This window comes from Camellia sinensis, chromosome 6 (assembly GCF_055761805.1).
Source record: "Camellia sinensis isolate YWXY chromosome 6, ASM5576180v1, whole genome shotgun sequence".
Taxonomy (NCBI): domain Eukaryota; kingdom Viridiplantae; phylum Streptophyta; class Magnoliopsida; order Ericales; family Theaceae; genus Camellia; species Camellia sinensis.
In genome coordinates this window covers 191,721,620-191,734,917 of record NC_138966.1, presented here as the reverse complement: position 1 = coordinate 191,734,917, position 13,298 = coordinate 191,721,620, and the positions used below count along the sequence as shown (strand labels likewise).

At 34.7% G+C, this 13,298-nt stretch overlaps 1 pseudogene; it reads right to left on the bottom strand.

Annotated features, from left to right (window-relative positions):
- Positions 1-641: 641 nt before the first annotated feature.
- Positions 642-13,288, bottom strand: LOC114318184 (histone acetyltransferase type B catalytic subunit-like; annotated as a pseudogene).
- Between the last annotated feature and the right edge of the window lie 10 nt (positions 13,289-13,298).

The window sequence follows — 13,298 nt, the reverse complement described above, 5'->3', positions numbered from 1 at the left end:
CAAACCAAAGATAGGTGTAGTACAGTCTAAAGAGTAGTCCAAAATGTATGCAATTTTGAGATGGTTGTGCAAGGATGTGGGCTTGGAATTAACGAGTTGTAGAGTTTAGATATTCAAAGAACACTTTTTTTGGCTACAATTTATGGTATTGTAATGAAGTGATTCCATAGAAAATTACTATTTGTGCCAGGAAGCAGATCTAGGGGTTTTACTATGTGCATTTATGATTGAGCTAGTTATCTGTGAAAGTTCACGGAATTGTCAAGTGCTACTAGGATTCCAGGGATATAACTAGTACAAGTACCTTTGATCCGAGCAAGGCTTTGAGCTTCAAGTTATGTTCAACTTTGAAACTAATATACTAGAGATTGTATTAGTAGTATTGGGATGCAGAGGTGGTAGTGCGGTGTCAGCAGTGGTGGTGGAGAGATGATGGCGGTGATAGTATGGTGACATTGGTCAAACTTCAATTTGAAAATGCTTTTCCCAATTCAAAAGTAGAAAATATTTTCCACACCCAAATAAACTTGTTCGTTGATCACAAAAACACATTTTCTGTCAACATTTGTCTCATGTCATCGTACTAAATGCCATAAAATATGCCAAAACAAATTGAGCATAATAAAATATGCCAAAACAAATTGAACATAAAAGTTGGTTGTTTTCCATGTGTGTTAATAATAGCGCCTACCTACAGCTTGCTCAAAATATAGAATAATAGCATGATTTCAAGTTTCACTTCATAAATCATGAAGGAGTTCTAGCTAATAATCCAAATAACATGACTGCAAATTAAAGTTCATCCTAGAACTAAGGAAAACAGCTCATTCATTTACAGGCAAGCCCTCAATGCATTCCAACCTCTTCCAAAGCTTTCACTTTCTTGGTAGATTCATGGACACCAAACAAACCAAACAACAATGGAATGGCCTTGCAAGTCTTCGTGAACTTCGAGGACATACCTTCTGTGCAATCGACTTGATCTCTTTCATCCTTTCATCGACTAGTCCCTTCAGCTGCTGCTCTTGATTGGTTTGATTTTCATCCATCTCAATCCTACTAGCTTCACCATTCGTGCACTTGAACATGACAACACTACTAAAAAAAGTGTTTTTTTGCAATCGCCACAAGCCGTCGCAAATAATGAAAATACAGTCGCAAAAGACCTTTTGTGACGGTCCATGCGACTGCAAATTGGGGACGCTAATGTGGGGTAGCAAATACTTTTTGTGACCTCAAAATAACAGTCGCAATTTGCGACTGTCTAACCTACTTTTTGCGACAACTATTTTGCTGTCGCAAAAAAAAAAAAAAAAAAAAATCAAAAACACGTTTAGCAACTATTTTTTTACCGTCACAAATCATTATTTTTATAATAAAATCACATATACGTTTGCTACAACAAAAAAATCAATTGCAAGCACCTAACAAGTTTTTTTAATAAAAAATAACAAAATTAACAAATTCATTTAAACTCATAATAGAAATATTAACCAATTCACATGTAAGTGTGCAAACAAAATATAAACTTTCATACATGCAAAACAAATATCCATCAATCATCCTTAAAATATATTGTACTAAAAGATTCAAGTCCTTCAAAAAAAAAAAAAAAAAAAAAAAGCAACATAATCTCAGTTTGGCTCCCAAACATCACCCGTTCGATTATATCAACTACTCCCTCAACAAAACCTGCAAAAACATATACACGTGACTTGAAAATTTAATGCAGTTTAACTTGAAATAATAAAAATAAAACTATTTCAAAAGAAAATGTCAAGAGAAAAAAAAAAGGTTCATTTCTCTAAATTCTTTTGCTTGGAGTAAATTACAAAAATATAGATGCCAATTCGTATAATCCCCTCTCTTACTCTCCCCAAGAGTTGTATCCTACTTAGGTTTCAAAATCAAAGGCTCAACCTAATCTCAGCCACCACGTGTACCTCCTTAGGCCCTTCCTCAATATATTCCTCTTTTAATTAGATAACTTAAGTCAGTGACAAGAATATATTTTTGGCACAATTTGTCAATAAATTAATTTTACAAAGTATCTGATAAGATAGATAATTCTTTACTATTTTTGGTATCAAAAATAAAAAATCAAGTGGCTCCTAATTTTTTTAATGGAGTTCTGGAAGTGAAAAAGCAAGTACTTTGGGTATGAAACCCAAGCCACTTGATGCTCCATAAAGTGTTCCACACTTGTAATTTATCTACAAAATAGATATACGAAATCTTATTGAATATAAGTACATTTCAAAAACTTTTTTTTCATTGCTTTTCCATGGCCGTTTTCTTCCTTTTTTTTTTTTTTTGCCACAAGAAACTTCTCTTCTCAAACACTACTCAAGCATAAGTATGCATAGAAGAACATACAAAAATGACCCGACAAACGTGTAAATGGCCTGATAGTATCCAATTGGGAAAAATATCATTGACAAAGCTACAGATTAGTGATGGGACCAGAAACTTACTTTATCCTCAAGTAACATGTAGATATCTATGGCAAGGGAACATCTCCTCCCCTGAAACCATTTAACATAGATAAAATGATTACCGATCAAAACTTGAAATATCCCAAAATAAAAAAAAAAAAAAATTACGTTATTTTCACCACTACAGGATATTCTTACTGGTATTCTGAGGCAACCAATGAGAACCAAATTGGACATTTTCTTCTGTGCTGTTTGGCTCCAAGCATTTCAAGCAGAGCCTGTGCCGAGGCACACAACCTCCCAACTACATTTTTTATCAACTACACGCAACCTTCTTCATTTGACTGACACTGGAAGTGAGATTGTTCCATTCTTGTCATCTTGAACTTTTGATTTGTGTTGATGCTCCTTACCCTTGGTTTTAGGCACATGTACATCATTTTCAAGAGCATTGAGGGGTTCTAATCTGGAAAAACCACCTAGAAAAACCACTTAGAAAAACCAGTAAATCTGTTAGAAAAACCACTCCAATGCTGCCCATACACTAGCACAGAACTAAAATAAACCACCTTCTTCCAATAAAAGCATCTTCAACTCAAATTCAAAAACAAAAACTTTCAAACGCAATTTAATCCTAACTAATTAGGAGAAACACTCTTTCAATTGTTATCATGTAGCCGGTTTCATATTACAAATGGTTTTAGGTAGTGATCCCCTACATTAGTGCATATTTCAGAAACATTGTGAGGAAAACAAAATCATAAATATCAGTGTTTACATTTCTATAGAACACTAAAAAGTATTTAGAAACATTAGTGAAATAGATTTTGGTGATCTGTTATGGTGTATGTAAACAATGTGTTCTCTTATAGATATTGTAACAAGGACACATATGGCAGTGCCCAACATCAATATTTAACAAATTAACAAAATCAATTAATTGCACATAAAGATTTCTCAAAATGAAAAACAGATGAGAGATAAAATGTAATGCCCAACCTAATGTTTAACATGAATATTTTTCTAGAATTAGAGATCACTGCTTATAGTTGTTAGATCAATAATGTTAACAGATGAACAATACATTTAAATATGCATAGTTTATCATCGTTGATATTTTATGATTTTTGAAGTCATTCTTGGGATTGAAGAAGTTTGCTTAAAAACACTCCTTGATGCTATTTACTGCATTCTGGAATTGTCATCATTATTTGAACCAGCAAATCTGTTATAGATGCACAACATTGTTTATTCAAACCTAATTAATACATGATATATAAAATAGATAAAGTACTTAATGTAGAAGGGCATTTGGTCTAGTGGCATGATTCTTGCTTAGGGTGCAAGAGGTCCCAAGTTCAATTCTCGGAATGCCCCTTTTTTTATTAAGTTTTTTTCTTTTTCTTTCTTTTTTGGTTGGTCCTTGTCAGTGAAAGTGAAAGATCTATAAAAACTGCAAAATGATCTTCTTTTTTTAGCAAGAGGATTGAGAAAGGGAAGAAAAGGACACCCCAAAAAAAAAAAAAGAAGGATTGTCTAAACAATCTCTTTAGTTGCTGCCCAACATAGAGCAAAATTGCATGTTTCTATCATCAAGATACCAGGAATCAAGAAATGCAAGGGTGCTCTGCTCATAACCAATAGACATTACAGATGAAAGTAGAGTTGTGAATGTGTTACCATAGATATAGGTGTGTTATGAAATCAACCAGTTGAATGTAAAATAAAATAAATAAATAAATTGAAAAGGCAATCAAAATTTAAAACTCAAAATCAAAATATGAGATAGTTATACTGGGATAATTTGGAAATAAGTGTAATAGTTCACACTAACAGAGTTGTATGTATATAATAATAATATTAATAATAGTATAGATAACGAGGAACCCTTGATCCCACATTTGGTGAGACCTAGGATAAAACTCCAAATATAACCATCCATTAACCTTATATATAGAGAGGTAGGAATTCAAATTTAAGAGCTCTGATATTTTACCTGAGGACTTACCCTTTCAAGCTAGCCCTCAGGGATGCAAGCTCTCTGACATTGGAACCGGGACTAAAGTAACATCTAACCTTATTGGATTGGCACAATTCAACTATACAGAATAAATTAAACAATCAAGTGTCTATTTCTATTTAGTTGTAGCTCCATAGAATACATACATATGGAAATACAATTCTACTGTCTCGATAAAATAACAACACACAACTAGCAAGATATCAGCAAATCAAACAAAAAAATGCTCAATTCTTATATGACATATGATCACAATCAGTTACAACCAAGGAGGTGAAAACAAGCAAGCATGTGAGAGCAATGCTATATATATATAGAGAGAGAAAGAGAGGTGAGAATTGGAAGGTGAAGCGATAACAATTAATAATTGAATAGTTCAACTTGTACTTGTAGCAGATGAGGAAGGATTGATTCAAACCAAAGCTTGTTTCCAGAATCAGGCTACCTGGTGGAAAAATCAATAGATTGATGAAAAAGTGATTGAATTACAGTGAGTTTAGATGAAGAAGTTGAATACGAATTACAGTGAGTTCAATGAGTTCAAGTGATCGAAGTAGAGAGATGAATAAGTTGAAATACGAATGAATGATTCGAAGAGACTCATTGAGAGAGAGAGAGAGAGAGAGAGAGAGAGAGAGAGTTTATACCGTTGGAGATCTCTTTTTCAGACGACCATGGTGATCTATAGAGCGAAATCGAGAGAGGGAAATCAGATTCTCTTACTCAGACACGATCGAGCGAAATCAGATTTGGGGGAAATGAGAGTTTAAAAAAAAAGGAAAATATAAATTGGGCATAGTGGGTTCACAAGTTTCTGCTTAGGCTGGGGTTCATAAGTTTTAGCATCGGCTAATCTGCCGTTACAAATAATTTTTTTTGCAACGGTCAAATAATTAGACGCAAAAAGTTATTTTTCTAGTAGTGCAAACGACATTTCTTGATCATAATCTATTGGAAATTCAATCACCCACTTCTCTGCAGCCCTCGAGTCCTTCCTTATGACCTCAGCTCTAACACAATCTGAAATGACAGTCATGAAATTGTCGATTTGCTTAAGTTTGGCTTGTCTTTGAGAGATTTTCTTGATTCACACGTAAAATTGTGGAATTGAGGGCTTTCTAGATTGGGTTAAAAACAAGTAGGCGTCCCACATCAATACACGTTCGCACGTGTTGTAAGGAATCCAAAGGCTCTTCAATTGTCAAGTCATAAACATTTTCACAAATTGCAACATTATTAAGCACCTCTAGAAGATGATGACCGTAACCTTTGTGCTAGTAAGGAGGCAATACAAGTATTTGCCCACAATAGAAATAGAAATCTCATCAAATGCTAGAAATAACCGCATCTTTTTTTTGGAATGAGCTAAAAAAAACTACAATTTTTTTGATACTTTTTAAAAAAATTTCTCAATTTTTTTTACTTTTCAAATCTGTCTAGTCTAGAATGATTTAAAAGGTCAAAAAAACAAGAAAAAAAAAAGGTTAACTAAAGTAAAAAAAAAAAGTCAACTTCTTTCAAATAAATTTTTATTTTTAATTTTTTACTTTTCAAATCTGTCTAATTCAGTAGAACCTAATGTGTAAGGCTTCTTGAAACGTTTTACTAAAAAATTCACTAAAGACGAAAAAAAGCCAACAAAAAAGTTTCTAAAAAAGCAATTCTCAAACTCCACTGACATACAAAATCAAAGATATCAAACACGCATCTTAGAACCACCAAATCCAGGTTCTATTTAATTCAAGCTAACAAGTTATTAATGTAAAAAAGTGTAAACCTGACTAAGCCGCAAGTGCAAACTGTCGGGATAATGGTAAAAACGATAAATCACTGCAAAACCAAGCAATCTAAGTTGATTGCCGCCTTGCAGATCAATTTTCTTCTAAACTATGAGAAGAATCTCGCATCTTGGATCAATAATGTCAATAGGATTGCTACCTGATTCAATGATATGAATGGTTAAAAATTGCAGCTCCAGTTTTATTACAAGGAATGTGATAAGAAAGCACAGAGGTGAAAAATTACCATCTACAAGGATAAGAACAAGAGGTACCAATCTACTGTAGAGGTGCCCAACAGGCATGGTTCCCACCACAACCCGAATAACCTGGTCCAATTGGAAAGAACCATAATTATGACAATCAAAAGAAATAAGAACTGTCATTATCAACAAAAAAAAATTCAAGCGTAATGGCTACACTATGTTCTAAAATGCAACTATGACGGAGGGAATTTGTTTTTCTTTTGTTTACTTATTTATTATTTTTGCGGGTGGGGGTGAGAAGATGCAAATGGATTTATTGAGTATGTTCTCATCCTTAATCTTCCCAAGAACGAATGAGGGAACAGGTCTACTAGCAAGGAGTCTTTGAAAGGCAAGACATTTTCAAAAGTCTACAACTCAACAAGCCTTTGTCCTACTTACGTGGGGCCAGCTACATGGATCAATTTCTTGCCATTGGCTCCATTCACAATCAGATTATTAGTCAAGTTTACGATGGTCATGTCATTTCTTATCACTTCAACCCAAGTTCTCCCGTGTCTTCCAACATTTCTTTTATCACCCTCTATGTGCATCAAATCAATACTCCTTACAAGAGCATTAATTGGTCTATGATGCATAAGATCATAAAATCTCCAATGATTTACCTCATTTTATCTTCAATTAGTGCCGCTTTTAACTTCTTTATATTGAATTCATTTATTATTATTAATTTTCTTTTTCGTAAGTTAAATTTCATTACATAAAACAAATAGATACAACCCTTACAGGGGCATCCTCCAGTCAAACCAGTTATAACAAAGATCAACAGCCTAGTAGTTTTCAACAGAATAGATATTTTCACAAACTACAGACATAAAAGAACTATCAACTAGCTATCGAGTATTTAGCCATTCCTTCATCTCATCCAATATTGATCTGTGTTGGGGAAATCCCCAAGAAGAACATAACTTGTTATTTGTATAACTATTTTATAGTGATCCTGGTTTATCCTCTCTTTATTTATTGTATTTCAGACTTAGGTTTCGTGGAGTTGGTTGTTGTATAGGTCTTGTTGTCATCCTTTAATTCCATATGTTTGAGTTCTAGGATGTATTGGGCGTGTTTCGAACAGGTTGGTTGAGCTTTAATCCCATTCCTTGTTGCCCAGATTTTTGGTGGTCCGCTTGAGCGGGTCCCTTTGCACTCAAGCGGAGTTTTCACACTTTCAGCATTTTGTGCCTCTGCAAAACTTCTACAGGTGCGTTTTTTACGCTCGAGCGGATTTCCTTACACTCGAGCGGGCCTCTTGGCGCTCGAGCGGGTGTTCGATGTCTGTAAAAGTACTGGAGGAGTGTAATCTACGCTCGAGTGGCTTTTCTTTTGCGCTCGAGCGGGTGTGTTTTGCAGTTGTGTCTTGGCGCTCGAGCGGGCCTTTTTGCGCTCGAGCGGACTAATCATATATCAGATGGCAGCTGGGTGATTTTAGATCACTTTTACACTTTCCTTCTCTCTTTTACTTTTCAAAAAGCCATTTTTGAGAGCTCCTCTCTCTAGAATCTACCTTTTCTCTAGGGTTTGATCTAGTTAGAGTGATCTCCTACCCTTGAGCCTTTACAAAAAGTATTGATCTTGGCGTGAGCTATCTTTTGATCTGAAAATCTTGGGATTTGGAGCACTTTGAGTTTTCATCATCTTCTTCGCTGAGCTCCGAAATTTGAGGTAGGGATTCCTACTCATTTTTATGATCTTTGACCTAAATATTTAGTCATTTTGATTTAATGTTGAAGTTGGGTGATTTTGGGTGTTAGGGTTTCTAAATGTGCAAAGAAGGGTTATGTTATTTTGACTCATAAATGTATATTTTGGGTCTTAAAATGATAGTATTGATGTCATTGGAGTTATTTGGGGCCTTTGGGTCAATATTGAGAAAAGGGGGAAAATGCCATGTTTGGGCATATTTGGGTCATTAGTGTAATTAATGACAACTATTATGGAAATATGAAATTGAGTTGGAAATAATGGAATTGACTCATTATGAGATAAAATGGTGGAGTTGGATTTATTAATCGCTCACTTTGTAAATGTTGAGATTATTTATTTGTTGAGGCATTTATTATCTGTTTAGAAATAACTGCTTTGGGCTATCGGTGGAGGATAGTCTTGATTGTTGTAGACAATGCATGATGATTAGGTCAATTAAAACTAATCAATTAAATAATGTCATCGAATATGACGGTTGGAATAATACATCAAATTTGTGTATTGATTGCTTATGTATATGATACGTGTTTATATACATTGTGTTGAGTGGGAGGAGATGGGGGATGTACTCCATAGTTTAGGGGAAGATAGAGGATGAACTCCTAAACCGGATATTGTTTGAGAGGAGATAGGGGATGTACTCCAGTGATACAACAATTATGTGTATCCATTGAAGTATTGATACAGCAATTATGTGTATCTGTTGAAGTATTGATACAGCAAATCTGTGTATCATATATGAAGTACGCAAGTGTTTTTATTTGAGATTGATATAACAATTATGTGTATCTAATGTGAAGTATGAATTGTTTAATTTGAGCGGTTATCTCAATTGTTAAAATGGAAATATTATTGATATGAGATATAATCTCATTTAAAGTATATGGCCAGGTTCTGAGCCAGGGTCAAGAAATGGAAAATGGAATGAAACATAGACACATTTGTCATGTAATTGAAATGGGTTATGAATTGATTTATGTGAGTTAAACATTTATAAAATGCTAATGTTTTAGTTATTGCTCATATTATGTTTAGCATATCTCTACTGGGCGTTGGCTCACCCTATATGGGACATCATTTTCAGGTACAGATAGCATGCCACCTCCAAGGACGTAGCTTGAGAGGCTTAGTGGCTGGGACATCTTTTGTGATTACTTTTTGTATTACATGTATATCAAGCCAAGGGCTTATTTTGTGTAGAGTTAGTACTCTCCTTTTGTAACCAAGTGTTGACTTGGAAAGTTGTAAGCCTATAGGGCACTTACTTTTGTTGTCAACATGTAATACATTTTGTAATGAATACTCTGATGAAATGTAATTATGCTTTATTCTCTTTTGTCTAAGCATGCCAAGAATGTATGATAAATGGGTTTATTTTGAGGGCGTTACATATTTTATATTCTCCCATGAATATAATCATGCTCTAATGTCATTGATCACTTTATTTAGAACTGAATTTGCATCTATCCTTCTGTGAGAAAAAGTTCTGTAGTTCCTCTCCATCTACACAGGATAGATAGTAGTAGCCGTTGCCAATTTGTGTATTGAATGGCCAAAAGACTGTCCACCTATATTGTGAACTACCCAATCAATCTCAGCTACAAAGGACATATGGTTTCTTTCTACTCACATGCTTACTCAACAAAACATAGTGGGAGAAGCAACATTCAAAAAACAAATGATTATGTGATTCCATCTCCACATTACAAAGCACAGAAGATATATCATCTACCACACCCCAATCCTTGATCCTATCTTTAGTAGATAGCATGCCAAGAAAGCTTAACCATTGTATGAAAGACCATTTATCTCATTTCAGTTAGTCGTTTTACAAACATTTCTTTTATTAACTACCCAACATTCAGTATCATTAATCATAGCAAGTCTTTATAGCAAATCCATGAAATGCAAAACAAAGAAAGCAGTCTATTCACTAACAATAATATAGCAAAGGCGTTAAATAGCACCTCCAAATCAGAACAATCTCTCTACAAAAATAACTATTAGAATCACTGTTGTGCACATTGGTGTTGTTTTGCTGCAATATCTCCCCTTTCGAGACAATAGATCTGTGACAAAGAACAAAAATCACAATATCAAATTTAACAATAATGTAACAACCAAGATAACACAATTTCAGAAGACAAAATGAGAAAGCATCAAATGTAAAGGTAAGTAATTGACGAAACATACTTAACATAATCACACTCGATTGAAAATGTTTGAAGGAAATCCTCCTTTTCTCAACAATATTCTCAGCAAAAATATTCTGTAAGGAATGACTTAAAGATCAGAATTCAATGAGTAAATGGATATTGGATGTCAAGGGAATAGGTTAAGATGGATGGTCCATGATTACCTGGAGAGCAGATTTCAGATCTGTAATCCCCCTTGCCTCCCTTATAACAGTTAAGGGATAGAAATCATTAGCAAACCATCAGAAGACAAAGCTAGAATCGGGCTAAAGATAAGTGTAAATACTTACATCAGATGTGCTCTGAAATGTAATCTCAGCATATGCATGAAAAGATATGCTGCTGACCCAGATGGTGATCTGCATGATTTGTGATAAAATATAAATTACAAATAAATAAATTAACACTTGCAAGCTAGAAAAGAACGGTTCCAAATAAACAATTAGGGCACATTTGGTATTGTTTTCATTTTATATTCTAGAAAATAGAAAAAACGGAAATTGACACAAAAAAACTTGTTTGGCAGACTATTTTTGAAAAAAATTTTGCACACACCCCTTTTTTAGGAATTACTTTTACATTGCTTTGTAAATCTTTGAAAATAAATTCAGACAAAAATGGAAACCATATAAAAATCATAGGTGCTTTCAATGTTTTTCATTATTTCTATTTTCACCAAAACCAAAAACATCAAGAATGAAAGCAATCCCAAATATGGCCTTAATGTTTAATGTATTTTCATGCAAGAGATTGTGCATGATCTAGGTTGTGCAGGAGGAAAGTATATTATTATATGTTATGAACAAAAAGAGCTTTTTTTAGCTTGATAAAAAGCATGCATATCCATGAATGCAACTTTCATAGCCTCCACACCGAGGACATGAATGCACAATGCCAAAACAAGAGCAAGCAACTACTGAAAAGGAGATAAAAACAAAAACAGAAGTTCGATAATCACCAAATAAAATTTGGGCACAGACGCCATAATGGGAAGATAAAGTTTCAAGAGCATCAAATTATCAATAGTGGAGTCTTAACCAAATTTTCCAATTTAACAAAAAGGTGTATTACCTTCAACCCTTGGTTACCGTAAATTTTTCCATCTTTTAAAAAGTGGTTCAAGTCAACTGGCTGAATACAAAAGCTGTCGGGAGCATCCACCTCCTCTTTGCTAGAAACTAGTATTGATATCAAATAAACAAGCACGACAAAATTAGGCTCACAAATGAAAATAAAAATATAGGCAAGATGTACAGCTTAAAATAAAAACCATAAAGAAAATAATTACTACAGTGCTCATCTAAAGCTGTTCACCAACTCAGCATTGGCTCAACAAGCCTGGCAAACACTGTAGAACCAAGCTTGTTGTTGCAACAAGCACAAATTGAAGCCAGAGGTCCAGCTTAACTTCTTAAGTAAAAATTGAAGTTCATGATTTTGGAAAAAAATAAAAATCAATCCATACACGACTAATCATCTGACCAAGCAATATTCCTCGTAGATGAAACTAAACCATAGATCAACAAATAAGGTTCGATTAAGGGTCCAAATATATTAACAAAATGAGTGGAGCCTATGCACTCTTAACGTTCAACCTCTAGCTGTGCATCACCAACCCAAATGAACCAAATTGGAACTTGCAACTCCAGTCAAAAGCCCCAAGTTCAATGAACCTGAGCTGAAATCAACTCACTAATTGTCCCATTTCAGATTAAAAATTTGTTCCCACAAAACATAAACAAGTAAATAAACAGAATAAAACATTTTATAAAACATGTAAACATATATGATTGTGGTACTATATATATCAGCTACAATCAGAGCCCCATGTTCAACGAGCAAACGCAATACCTCTTCCCAGGAACCATATGCAGTTGAAATAGAGTTCTCTAGGCCACAGACTTCTAGTTGCTTGTGTTCAGCAATTTGTAACAGGAGTTCCAACAACCTTACACACAATTATTCCACTTAATCAAAAGAGGTCCAAAACCTTTGAAACATTGTTCTACATGTCTTGTTAAGGTATACAATGGCATGATGCAAGATTGTCCTATGTGCAGTTTCACAACAAAACTTAATTTGAGCTTTTCAATGATTTGATCTCACAGGACCTAGAATGCAACAAGCTAGACCTAGAGTAGACTATCGCTGATCCTGAAGACTAGCAAGCAGATCATAATAAACACAACAGCTTGCTTTTATAATCTTTTGAATATAAGGTAAATTTTCACTTGCCTCGTTTCCTTTCATGCTCTTCTTCCCATATTCTTTTTCTCTTATAGAAGCTTGCGCTACCAGTAAAACATTTTTCATTCTCAATTTACAAAAAGAAAACATGGTCCACCAAAAGAAAACACAAACTAAAGCAAGCATCAAACATCTACTCACAAACCTTGGATTAATCAGCTCCTGATCATCACAAACAACCTCTTTCCATTCACTAGGCTTAGGTGGCTGTACTTGCGACAGAGTTTGAACACTTTCAGTGCCAATATTTGACACACATTGGGAATAAGTTCCACAGCTAGCAGTATAGGCAATGTTAACAGCTGCAGAATCACCCCACTCCAACCTTCAACTGAACCCGATGCCAAAATGCCTCCCAACCCAACCAAATGCCTTTCCAAACACCCCGACCATGTGTCAGCCCCACCCTTCCCGAACACCACCCCCCACTACCCAAACCATACTTCGCCACAACCACTTCATCATCATCATCATCCTCAGCTACTAAGGGCCCACATGAAAATGTAAAATCATTGTTCCCCTTACCTGATGCTCTAGGGATGTCAGCAAACTTGTTAACTGTTTGACCAGAAAATAAGTTCACTCTACTTTCTAACTCTGGAGTGTCATCAGACTTGCATGGCCAATTATCGTCGGGCTCAGACATACGATTAAAA